The 12,340-nt window shown below is 33.6% G+C and overlaps 1 protein-coding gene across 10 annotated transcripts in view; it reads left to right on the top strand.

Annotated features, from left to right (window-relative positions):
• The window catches only part of SLC16A7 (solute carrier family 16 member 7), a 187,753-nt gene that overhangs the window by 78,661 nt on the left and 96,752 nt on the right, over nt 1-12,340 (top strand). For all 10 annotated transcript variants that reach the window (XM_063074585.1, XM_063074580.1, XM_063074582.1 and 7 more), the window contains one exon: nt 8,747-8,879. The gene's annotated coding sequence lies outside the window, so the exon portion shown is untranslated. The remainder of the gene's footprint in view (nt 1-8,746; nt 8,880-12,340) is intronic.

Genomic DNA, 12,340 nt, shown 5'->3' with positions numbered 1-12,340 from the left:
TCCCCCTTCCCGCCCAACAATGTCCTTTCTGTTTGCTTGTCGTATCAACTTCAAGGAATTGTAGTTGTTATGTCTTCTTCCCCCACCCCCCGGTTTTTTTTTTTTTTTGTGTGTGTGTGTGTGTGTGTGTGTGTGTGTGTGTGTGTGTGTGTGTGTGAATTTATTTATTTATTTTTAGCTCCCACGAATAAGTGAGAACATGTGGTATTTCTCTTTCTGTGCCTGACTTGTTTCACTTAATATAATTCTCTCAAGGTCCATCCATTTTGTTGCAAATGGCAGTATTTCATTCGTTTTTATAGCTGAGTAGTATTCCATTGTGTAGATATACCACATTTTCCGTATCCACTCATCCGATGATGTACATTTGGGCTGGTTCCAACTCTTGGCTATTGTAAAGAGTGCTGCAATGAACATTGGGGAACAGGTATACCTTCGCCTTGACGATTTCCATTCCTCTGGGTATATTCCCAACAGTGGGATAGCTGGGTCATATGGTAGATCTATCTGCAATTGTTTGAGGAACCTCCATGCCATTATCCATAGAGGCTGCACCATTTTGCAGTCCCACCAACAATGTATGAGAGTTCCTTTTTCTCCACAACCTCACCAGCATTTATCGTTCAGAGTCTTTTGGATTTTAGCCATCCTGACTGGGGTTAGATGGTATCTCAGTGTGGTTTTGATTTGCATTTCCCGGATGCTGAGTGATGTTGAGCATTTTTTCATATGTCTGTTGGCCATTTGTATATCTTCCTTAGAGAAATGCCTACTTAGCTCTTTTGCCCATTTTTTAATTGGGTTGTCAAAGCGTATATATAAACCAAGATTAGGGTAATAAGTAAGTGTATAATATTAAAGTATTTTATGTATTAAGATAGTATACTGTTATTATGCCAAATTTGTATAATTAAGGAAATATAATTTTTTCTACAATTCTCACCCTAGCCTATACGTTTTCTTTTTATGCATGTCTTTTATCATGTTTGGAATTTTGCTATTATACAGGTTTATATCAACATTTTTTTACTAAACATTACATAATAAATATTTCTAATATTATTATATAATTTTTAAAGCCATTGTTTAATATATGTATAATAGTCTATCAGGTGGATGACGGTAACATATTCAACCATTTTCCAGAATTGGACATTTAGTTTGTCTTTAGTTTCCTCATACTATAAACAAGATTACTCAAGAGAGGTGGGGACACGGGTCATAGAATCACGAGACTATACCTGAAAAAGTGTTGGATGACAAAGAGACGTGTCATAGATGGTATTGAATATGTTTAGAATTCTAAAAGAACAATGGTTCACAGGAAGCTTCTGCTATCAGGTGGGCAGAGGAGCCAATAGACCAGGAAAGCTTATTTTGGTGAAATGGAACACCATGTTTCTTGAAGTCTCTGTCCAGGTTGATTCACCAGGCTGTGGTACTTTTCTTATTTATTTATTTATTTATTTATTTATTTATTTGGTTATGAATATTCATGAGATACAAGGCTGATTTTCCCCCAAGTGCCCTAGATATGAAGGCCAGATCCATACTGGCAGCATGCCCATTACCACAAATTGCGGTTGTACCCCATCTCCCCCACCCAATTATCCCCAACCTCCTCCCCCTTCCCATTTCCCCCACCCCACTTTGTATCCCTAGGTATGTTTTCTCCCTCTACAAGTCCAACACACCACTGTGGTCTTTCCTTCCTTCCTTCTTTCTCTCTTAGCTCCCACTTATGAGTGAGTACATGTGGTATTTATCCCTCTGTGTTTTGCTTATTTCACTCAATATAAGCTTCTTCAAGCTCATCCATGTTGTTGCAAATGGGAGAATTTCATTCTTTTTTATGACAGAGTAGTATTCCACAGTGTATATATACCACGATTTCCTTATTCAGTCAACCATCGATGGACATTTAGGTTGGTTCCATATATTGGCTATTGTAAACAGAGCTGTGATGGACATGGGAGTGCAGGTATCCCTTCAACATGTTGATTTCCATTCCTCTGGGTATATACCCAGAAGTGGGATTGCTGGTTCATATGGAAGATCTGTCTGTAATTGTTTGAGGAAACTCCATACTGTTTTCCATAGTGGTTGTACTAATTTATACTCCCATCAACAGTGCAGTAGTGTTCCCTTCTCTCCACACCCTCACCAGCATTTGTTATTCTCTGTCTTTTTGATTATAGCCAGTCTAACTGGGGTGAGTGATATCTCAATGTGGTTTTAATTTGCATTTTCCTGATGACTAGTGATGTTGAGTGTTTTTTCATGTACCTGTTTGTCATTTGTATGTCTTCCCTTGAAAAATGTCTATTCAGCTCCTTTGCCCATTCTTTAATTGGGTTGTTTTTTTACTGTGTAATTGCTTGAGTTCCTTGCATCTTATGGATATTAATCCCTTATTGGATGCATAGTTAGCAAAAATTTTCTCTCACTCTGTAGGTTGTTATTTCAGTCTGTTCATTGTTTCCTCTGTTGTACAGAAGCTTTTAGTTCAATATAGTCCCATTTGTTTATTTTTTCTTTAGCTGCTTGTACTTTAGTGCTCATGTTCATAAAGTCTGTGCCCAGACCTAATTGCTGAAATGTTTCACCTATATTTTCCCTTAATATTTTTACAGTTTCAAGTCTTAAGTCTTTAATCCATTTTGAGTTGATTTTAGTGTATGGTGAAAGATGCATATCTAGTTTCTTCTGTGTATGGATATCCAGTTTTCCCAGCATCACTTGTTGAAGAGGCACTCTTTTCCCCAATGTAGATTTTTGTTGCCTTTGTCCAATAGCAAATGGCTATAAGCCTGAGGAGTGATTTCTGGGTTCTCAGTTCTACTCCACTGGTCTGAATGTCTATTTTTATATCAGTACCATGCTGTTTTGGTTACAACAGCTTTGTAGTATAATTTGAAGTCAATGTTATGCACCTGGGTTTATTTTTTTTGCTCAGGATTGCTTTGGCTATTTGGGGTCTTTTGTTGTTCGATATGAATGTTAAGATTGTTTTTTCCATTTTTGTGAAGAATGTCATTGGTATTTTGATGGGGATTGCATTGAACATGTAGATCGCTTTGGGTAGTGTTGACATTTTCACAATGTTAATTCTTCCAATCCAAGAGCATGTAATATCTTTCCATCTTTTTGTGTCTTTAATTTCTTTCAGTAGTGGTTTGTAGTTCTCATTGTAGAGATCTTTCACCTCCTTGGTTAAATTGATCTCTAGGTATTTTTGTGTGTGTGTGTGATTGTTGTAAATGGGCTGACTTTCTTTTGTGGTCCTTTTCTTATTTCTGTCCCCATGATATTGTATTTTATAGAAACTTCTAGGGGAGTCTAGCATATTTCTGAATGTTATCATTGGTATCAAGAGATCTTATGGATTTTTTTTTCTTATTTGATTTCTTAAATGAGCATTTTAATAATAATAATACTAAGAATAAAAAAGCCAGAAAATTTTTCTGTGGCAATTTAATCCTTTAGAAACATAGAAACATCCAGAGTTTTTGTTTTATTTTCTTTAACTCCCCTTCCCTAGTGCCAGTTAATAATCTAATTATTTCAAGTTGAGAAAAGAACAAAAACACCAGAAAATCTTTGAAGACTGAATGTAAATGGAGGATCCATAATTTCTTAAATATAATTCCATTTTCTTCTAGGTTGACTAGAGAATGTCACTAAATATGAGTGGTGACAAAGGTATTATAAGTGGATTTCCAGTTTTGCTCCCAGGAATTTCAAACATTTTGAGAAGAACCCCAGGGACCATTTCAGAGTCTGGGAATGCTGATAATTGAAAATCAGGCAGTTTATGACCCCCATCCCCACCCCATAAAGCAGAGTATCTGGTTTGTGTACTTGGGTTCTGAATAAGATTTTGTTTCTAGAAAGGATCCATGACTTTAAAAGCTGTATGTGTTGGGAGGACAAAACAGAACAAAACCAAACTGATCTATTGCATCCTCCCTCACTGTGGAGCCATGTATACGTAGTTTCCTTAAGCCATAGCTATAGGAGAGAAGAAAAGACTGCAAACATGCTAATAGGTAAAACAGGTAAGTTTTTCTTTTAAAGAACATGAAGATATATTTAAAAGTTTGGATTGACTTTTCCAGACAAAACGGATTGCATGCTCTTAATGCTATTGGATGATAATTCTAATAATTATCATAGAATTTTACTGAATACTTAATTTACTACTAAGTTTATGAGATAGTCACTGTTAAAATCCTCATTTTACAATGAAGGAAAGGAGTTAAATGACGCATCTAGAAAGTGGTTACAGGGTTTGAACTGAGGTAGTTCTAACTTCAGAGATGAGTGTTTATTTTTCTGTACTGCAAAACTGTATATTAATTCAAAAGCAATAAAAGTACTTTTTATTTTAAAGATGTTGATTTCTCTTTCATTTTTATTCATTCAAGAGTATTTATTGAACACCTATAAAACAAAAGATATAGCTTCTATCCTCAAGAACAGGGGAGAGTGCCACGTATATGTGATATATCTGTTATATTAAAAATATGCACAGGGAACTAGGACTGAGTTCAAAGTCAGATTTCACTGATAGTGTTACCAAACTGAAAGCAGTTTGTCACCCACTGTGCAGTTCAGCCAATAAATGTGCACACAAAGATTTTCAGTAGGAAAGATTATCTTTAATATTGATGGCATGAGCCAAGGAGAATGGCATAGCTAGTACTGGAAATACCCAGACTCCCCGATGGCTTAAATTTACAAGCATTTATAGAGCAAATACAATGACTGAAGTCTCAGGAGTCATGTGGCGATTGCCTCACAGTGAAGTCAGTACAATTGTTTCTGGCATCTTGAGTGGTGTCTTGCTTGACTTCATCAGATCTGTAGAGTATATGTGTTTCAGCAGGTCTGTGGTCTCTAGTGGTCTTGCTTCATCTGCAAAACAAACTTGTAACTGGCATCTTTACATCACTTTCTCTTCTTCTATATGTCTCTCTCTTAACTCTGCCTCTTTCTGATATAAGGATACGTGTGATTGCATTTAGGGCACACCTGGATAATCCAGGATAAGATTCTCTCTCAACACCCTTCACTTAATCACATCGTTTCCTTTAGTAGGTAATATTAAAGGTTCTGGGGATTAGACATCAAGATAACAGCCACTGAGCCTACTACAACTGTTTTCTCACAATTCTAAAAGTATATCATTAGAAATCATGGTTATTATTTGATATGGAAGGTTCATTTTCAATTCTTCATAGATAATTATATACTGGCTCATATTATTATTTTCTAATCTTCCCATTACAAAAGCATCTTTAGTTAATTTGACTTTTAGTATTCTCAGAGTCATTTTAACCACAGCAATAGTTTACATCTAAAATGGGTTTTGTGTTACTAACATTGTGTGGGTCATGCACTATTGATATCTTTCTTGTCTAGATGTCAAAGTAAATCAGTCAATAGGATTTAAAAGATGGTCTTATTTGAAGAATAAAGTGGCCTCCCAGCATTAGATTCCCATTTTAATTCAATTACATGTTGGCAAAAAAAGATTTGGTTCAATTTAATTCCTGTTATAAAATTGGGTGAGTTGTCACCTAAACTTAAACAATGTACATTAATCTGACATTGCTATATCCTTTTATATAGGGAAAGGAAATAGAGAGCAAAAAGACCAGTCAATTATTTTTTGAAGACCATACTGATTTGTTTAGGTGAAAACATAGGCTGCCTTATAGGTAGGATGTAAAGAAAAACTCATGCTTTAACTATAGGGCATCTAGAGGAATTTATGGTGAAGCTGATAGTCTCCTAACACCTATTGATTTAATTTGGGACATAGTTTGCTGAGTACATTACTTCTGGATCATATTTTGAAACAAATTTCTGGACGTTGTAGACTATTGATATGGCTTCATAGAGTTGACACAAGCTGCTTTTGGTTCGGGAAGTTGAAGAAAGAATTATTCACAAAGTATATAAAGGAACTTTCTAATATTCTGTGCAGCTGAATGAGAAAGAGCCTTGAATATAAAATACTAGAGTCTAGCAATTGGCCGTCATTAATAGCTTTATTACTTCAGTGTCCTACATCTTCTCCATAAATTAATCAACTCATATTGATTCTAGAAGACAAGGCAAAGTTCTTGGGCTTCAGTACATATCCCACCATATAGGTTGTTGAAAAACTCTCAAAATAGACAAATATTTTTAGTAGCTATCAAGTCACACTTTTGTCAACAACAATAATATTTTGGAGTTTATATATTCAAAAATATAACAGAAAGCACAGATATAAATAAGCTGTAGTAAAGACAAATTTCAAAAAACTTTGAAGGATAGTTGTGGTTTTTGAATTTCAAAGAATAAATATATAAATTCTTGTGGACAAGACAGGAAAAGACATGTGAATGTTTAAATCTGGAAATTCACCATAGGAATAAAACTGAACAAGTATAATTGTATGCAGAAAGAGCAGCCTTCAAGTTGGTGTATTAAGGTGGAATCAGCAGCAAAGGCCCTAATAAAAAGATACTATTTATGGTACCAATTTGATCACCTACTAGACATAACACTTTGGAAAAATCATTTTGCACCTCTGATCCTTTATGACCTCATCTATTAAAATGTGATTCAAATTACCAGTTCCTCTGAGTTCATGGGATTATGAAATTCAACTAATTTAATCTTTAGAAAGAAATTGAAAGCTCTAAAGCATTGTTTATTTTTTCACACACCATGTTATAAGTAAAGCCTGTCATAAAACATGTGGCACACATACAGATTGCTAAGAAACAAAAATAGCAGATATCACAGCCCAACTTCTAACTATAATAACACTGTTTTTGTAGGGGAGAATAAGCTTTATGTCTACGTGGACTTCAGTGAGCAGTCCCCAAAATAGTTGCTTTCCCGCATTGAAGGAAAGCATTCCCATTTGCTTAAGAATTATTCTACTGGCTTTTTAATCAAACACACAAATTCTAAACACTACCTTTCATTTTTAAAACTAAAGACGAATAAATGCATTGCGTGAGTATAAATGTGTATGAAATATGCTATTATAGTTTAATTTATGTAGAAAAAAGGATGTAACATAGATTAACATAGGTATAACTACCAAGCAGATGGTTCCTGGATTATTGACTCATTTGTTGAAAGGAACCCTGGATGTGGGATGGCCTTTCTGGAAGAAAATGGGCCTGTCATGTTAAAGCACTGGGAAATTTCATAGAAATCTTGGTGAGTGTGTAGAATTTAGATTTGTCAAGATCTGTTTTGTTTTGGTCCCTAAACTTGCCTGTATAAACCGTGAGTGCAATTAAGCATAGACTGGAAGGTCATAGCCCGAATTTCAGGTATGCCTCAGGCTGTCCTCTGAGGTTTTGTTCTAAATCCAGGGAAGTGGGAACAGACAGAAAATGCATTTCCTTGAAATATAGAGGTTTTCTACTTTTTAATGGGCTGGTTACTTGGGGAAGGATGGAGCTGCCATTCTGGAATTACCTAGCTTCAAAAAGCCACCAAGTCTCCCAAAGCTTCTGGTAGGACCAAAGCTGATGTGAGCCTTTTCTCACTGCGCTTACTTCAGTTTCAGGAGACACATTTAGTGTGAACTGTTCATTCCTAGCCCAAGTTATGCCTGTAATTCCTTCCTTGTCAATTTCTGAGGTTTTATCTGTCACTTTCAAACTCTTTTGCTCATTGTCATTCTCGTTGCCACCCTCAGTTTCTAGCTGTCCTGGCGTTTAGATCACGCTTTCTTTATCCTCTCACACAAACCTCCTTTGACTTGGTAGTTGTATTGCCTTTGTTCAGCCCTGCAGAGCAGGTGGCCCTGGATGCACAGCAGGCAACTGGTTACTTAATTAAAAGAATTGACTTTTTCTTAGCTTTAATTTAGGCAAAGGAAGTCCTGGCCCAAATGAAATAAAGTCTTAGTATTAGATTTTATATATCCATCATTATATTTAAGTTGAAGTAAAATTATTTGATGTATTAGATATTTATCATATTTATTTATCAAAAGATTCCTAAAACAGTTTTTGTTTTTTTACAGCCCCGTATGTCTCATTGTAAGACTTGTATTATTGATAATATTTCTAATGCTCTTTTAAACTTTCTACTTATTTGCATTGTCAATGGATAGTTAATTTATTTAACCGAATTTTAGAGCAAGTTGTTTAAATAGGTATCTGGAATTATTTTAGTGACAGCTAATGAATGCCAATAAATTTTTTTTTCTTGTAATGGTTAAGTATGCATCTACTGTTACTTATTTTTTTAAAAAGAAAATCCTGACTTTTAAAAATCTTATACTTTTTTTTTCTTTTTTTTTTTTCTCATGCACATTTGATCATTTTCATCATACCTTAGTAGTTCTGTTAACGTACTGACAAAAGATATACAGTCATGCATCACTTAACCATGGGGATGTGTTCTGAGAAATGTGTCCATAGGTGATTTTATCATTGTGTGAACATCATACAGTGTACATACACAAACCTGGATAGTATAGCCTACTACACACCTCCAGCTCCATCATAATCTTATGGGACCACTGTTGTATATGTGGTCTGTGGTTTACTGAAATGTCATCAGTGTATATATATATATAATATATATATTTATTATATATATATACAGTTTTGCTAATTGTTAAAAGATAGTCACAGTTTATTAGGAGGAGTTAAAGCTATTGGTTCTAATGAGGCCGTGGAATTCAATTATATGTATAACACTTGTTTTTCTATTTCTTTAGATAATCCAGAGTCTGCTCTACCTCCCTTCCTTTTTTTTTGCCTTCAAATATCACACTTCAAGGTATAGTGACGAGGCTTGAAGATATCACATATAATTCAAAGAAATCTTTTCAAGTGGGACTCTGTGAACAGGTAAAGCTATACTTTTAATTCGGTTTTTCTTGGCTATGCTCACAAATAAAAGGAAAAAGGTACAAAATGTTCTATAATTATGACAGAAAAAAACATGAAGCCAATGAGTGTATGAATTGGGTCATGACTGTTGGTCATCTCAAGACTCACTGATAAGGAAGAGGTGACAGTCTTGGAACTGGAATTTTCCAGCGGCTAATTGGTTCTGAGTCCACTTTCTAATGACTCTTAGTTAAGAGATCAGAAGATGTCACTTTATGTGAAAGAAGCAAAAAAGGTAGTAGATGAGAAAGTGAAGAGACAGTTATGTGAATGATGACTTGTAATCTGAATCATGCAATTGCAATTAAAATCAAGGAAATATGCTAGAAACCAAGAACAAAAGATCATATACTGAGATAATAAACTGATGAACTATGAAAAAAGTAATACAAAAATAGAAAGAAGATTAAGGAGGAAAAAGTGGTTCAATTATATAATGTTTTAAAACAATGTGAGGAAACTTTTGAAAGGAATATGTGTAGCATCTGATAAAGTAGCTTGATTTCCATAACCAAGCAGGGACAATTCAAATAGTTGACAATTCAAGGAACAAATATACAGTTTCAGGCAATGTACATTAGAAAAATATGATTTGAATAAGGAGTGGAAATCAGAATTCCTGGGTGATCATTCTTAACGCCAGAATCTACAGAAATGCACAGAGTGGTGAAAAATTCAAGTCATCAACACTCACATTCCATCTGAGAGGTCAATAACCACAGCACTCTTGCCTCCTTGTTTCAGTTCTCGTGCTATGAACAAGTGTCCTTTTTTCAGTCTATTTAATGCCACGTTTTTCACATTTTTGAGCTTTTTGTTGGTGATTTCGCTGTTTAAAATGGCTCCCAAGAGGAGTGCTGCCTGGTTTTCCTCAGTGCAAGAAGGCTGTGATGTGCCTTATACTATGTTAGATAAGCTTCATTCAGCCATGAGTTAAACTCTGTTGGCTGGGAGTTCAATGTCAGTGAATCAACCATATATATTAGATGTCTTTAACAGAAACAAAAATAAAACAAGGTTATGTATTGATTGGTTGATGAAAATGTGATCAGAGTCTCGCAGAAACCTAATCTTGTATATCTCCTATGAGCAATGGTTCTGTATTTGCTAATTCTGTATTCATGGTGACTTTATAGAATGCAGCTCCTATGGATAAGGAGAATCAACTGTACTTTGTCACATCAGATTAATAAATCTATATGCATCACGTGCAAATGTAAAATTATAGTATTAAATGTAAACTCTGTTTCTACGAATACATGTAAAATAATAATATGAATATAAGTATATGCACATAGCATATATTTAGTAAATATTTATATATTTTTTAAATTATTACATTTTACCTGTTTGGGCTATACATTTATTTATTTATGTTATTGAATTTTTACATATAATATAAAATATTTATTTTGTGTATTGCATATAATTTTAAGAATGCATACACATATACATATACATGCATGTATGTATAGCAAAATTATAAATAAAATTAAGTTCAAAGCTGTCATACAATTTAGAATAGTTGTTACCTCTTAGTAGGTGGAAGGTGATGTGGTCAAGGAGGGACACATGGAGGGTATCAGATTAAAAATGCCTATTGTTATTTTCTGAAGATCCTAAAATTATTTGAATTTTAAGAAAGATTCTGGGAATTTCACATTCAGCATCAACTGTGATTTATTGAACACTTAACCATGTGTAGATCACTCTGCTAAGATAAGCACACAGTGTTTTATTTAATTCTTATACCACTCTCATGAGGTAGGTACTGTTCAGGCAAATTTCATTTCAAGATATGTTTTTTAAAAGTTTTAGTTACTACATTAATGTAATCTAAGATATGGAACTTGGCATAAATGAAAGCCACATAATGTGCTTTTTCCCTTAAAAATATGACTTTTTGTCGCATTTCTACTAATTTTAATGAGGTATGTTTCTATTTATCATTTTAAGGCAGGTCAGGATAATGATAGGTAACATTTGTCTAGGACAAAGCAGTCATGGTATTTACTTTACATGTATTATTCTTCTGTCAATCCTCTTATATCTTATGGAGCAAATATAGTTGTTATCCTGTTTTTGCAGATGAAAGCACAGGCTCAGTTGTCTTACTTTATTAAATGTTGCACAATAAATATTCCGAGACTTTAAAGCCCTTATGCTTAATCTTCATACCACAAGATGAAGCCATGTGAAGAAAAATGAGGCTTAAATGAACAATTCCATATTAAACTAGAATTTTAGAGAATGATGGAAGCAAAGCATTTGTGTCTGCAAATTTACGTGTGTATGTATACACATATATACATATGTAAGCATGATTTGAATATTAATAAAATACAATATTTATACTGATATCATGATTTTAAAATATGGATTGAAGATTATTGAGAAATGTTTTTTATAATTTTTGATGTGACTAAAATAAATCATCCAGTTGTATTTCTAAAGGTTTACTATAGTGGATGTGATTAAACATAAACCCCTTAACTTTTCTATGGGCATAGTTTTTTGTCTGTAAAATGGAAACTCAAACATTAACCTCTAGGTCTACATTAATAAATTTTGTATTTTTGTAACATGATTTGGATATCAGTAAATTATAATATTTATATTAATATGATTTTAAAATGTGGATTTAAGATTACTTAGAAATGTCATTTATGATTTTTAAAGGAACTAAAAAAATGAATCATCCAGTTGTATTTCTAAGTGTTTGCTATAGCAGGTGTGATAAAAAAACCACAGTAGTTTAAAAGGATAAATTAGCAATGAAAGACGTAAGGTTTCCTTTATGCAAGCAGAGTGAGAACTTTAAGCCTCATAACTGTTTTTACAGTCTGATTACACAATAAGAAGTAGTTTACCACATAAATGCTTTTTGGGTATTTAAGTATTCTTCCAGATTTTGTTTTATTTTCAAGCAATGAGAAAGTTGGATACTTTGAAATATAACAAAATTTAGTAATATGTGGATTCAGATTTTTCAGACAACTTTCAAAGGCCAGTTGCTGTTTTAACCTGGTTGAACCAGTACTTACAATCTTTCTTTTTTAAAAATATTATAAATGTATAATAAATATTATACATTTTTAAAGGTACTACTCATATCTCCAGTGCTTATGTTTTTCAAATTCATCATGTTTTGTTAACTGACAACCAAGGAGAAATAAGTGTGCTTGAATTGGATAGATAAGTAATTTTTATTGCTTCCAAGAAAGCAACAATGATTACAAAAGCAGACTGTAAACATACTGAAGACATATAAACCTTTATAAAATAATTCTTGACAAGTGTGGTATTTTGGGTTGATTTTTAGCAATTTAGTATCTATAGAATATTCACTTAAACTTACAGAGGTGTCTTTGTCCTTATGATTGAGTAGTATCTACATTATGGGCATTATGGTTAAAGCA

The sequence above is a fragment of the Cynocephalus volans genome, chromosome 12 (assembly GCF_027409185.1).
Source record: "Cynocephalus volans isolate mCynVol1 chromosome 12, mCynVol1.pri, whole genome shotgun sequence".
In the NCBI taxonomy this organism is placed as follows: Eukaryota; Metazoa; Chordata; class Mammalia; order Dermoptera; family Cynocephalidae; genus Cynocephalus; species Cynocephalus volans.
The sequence above is the reverse complement of the archived record's forward strand: the minus strand, read 5'-3'. Positions and strand labels throughout refer to the sequence as shown.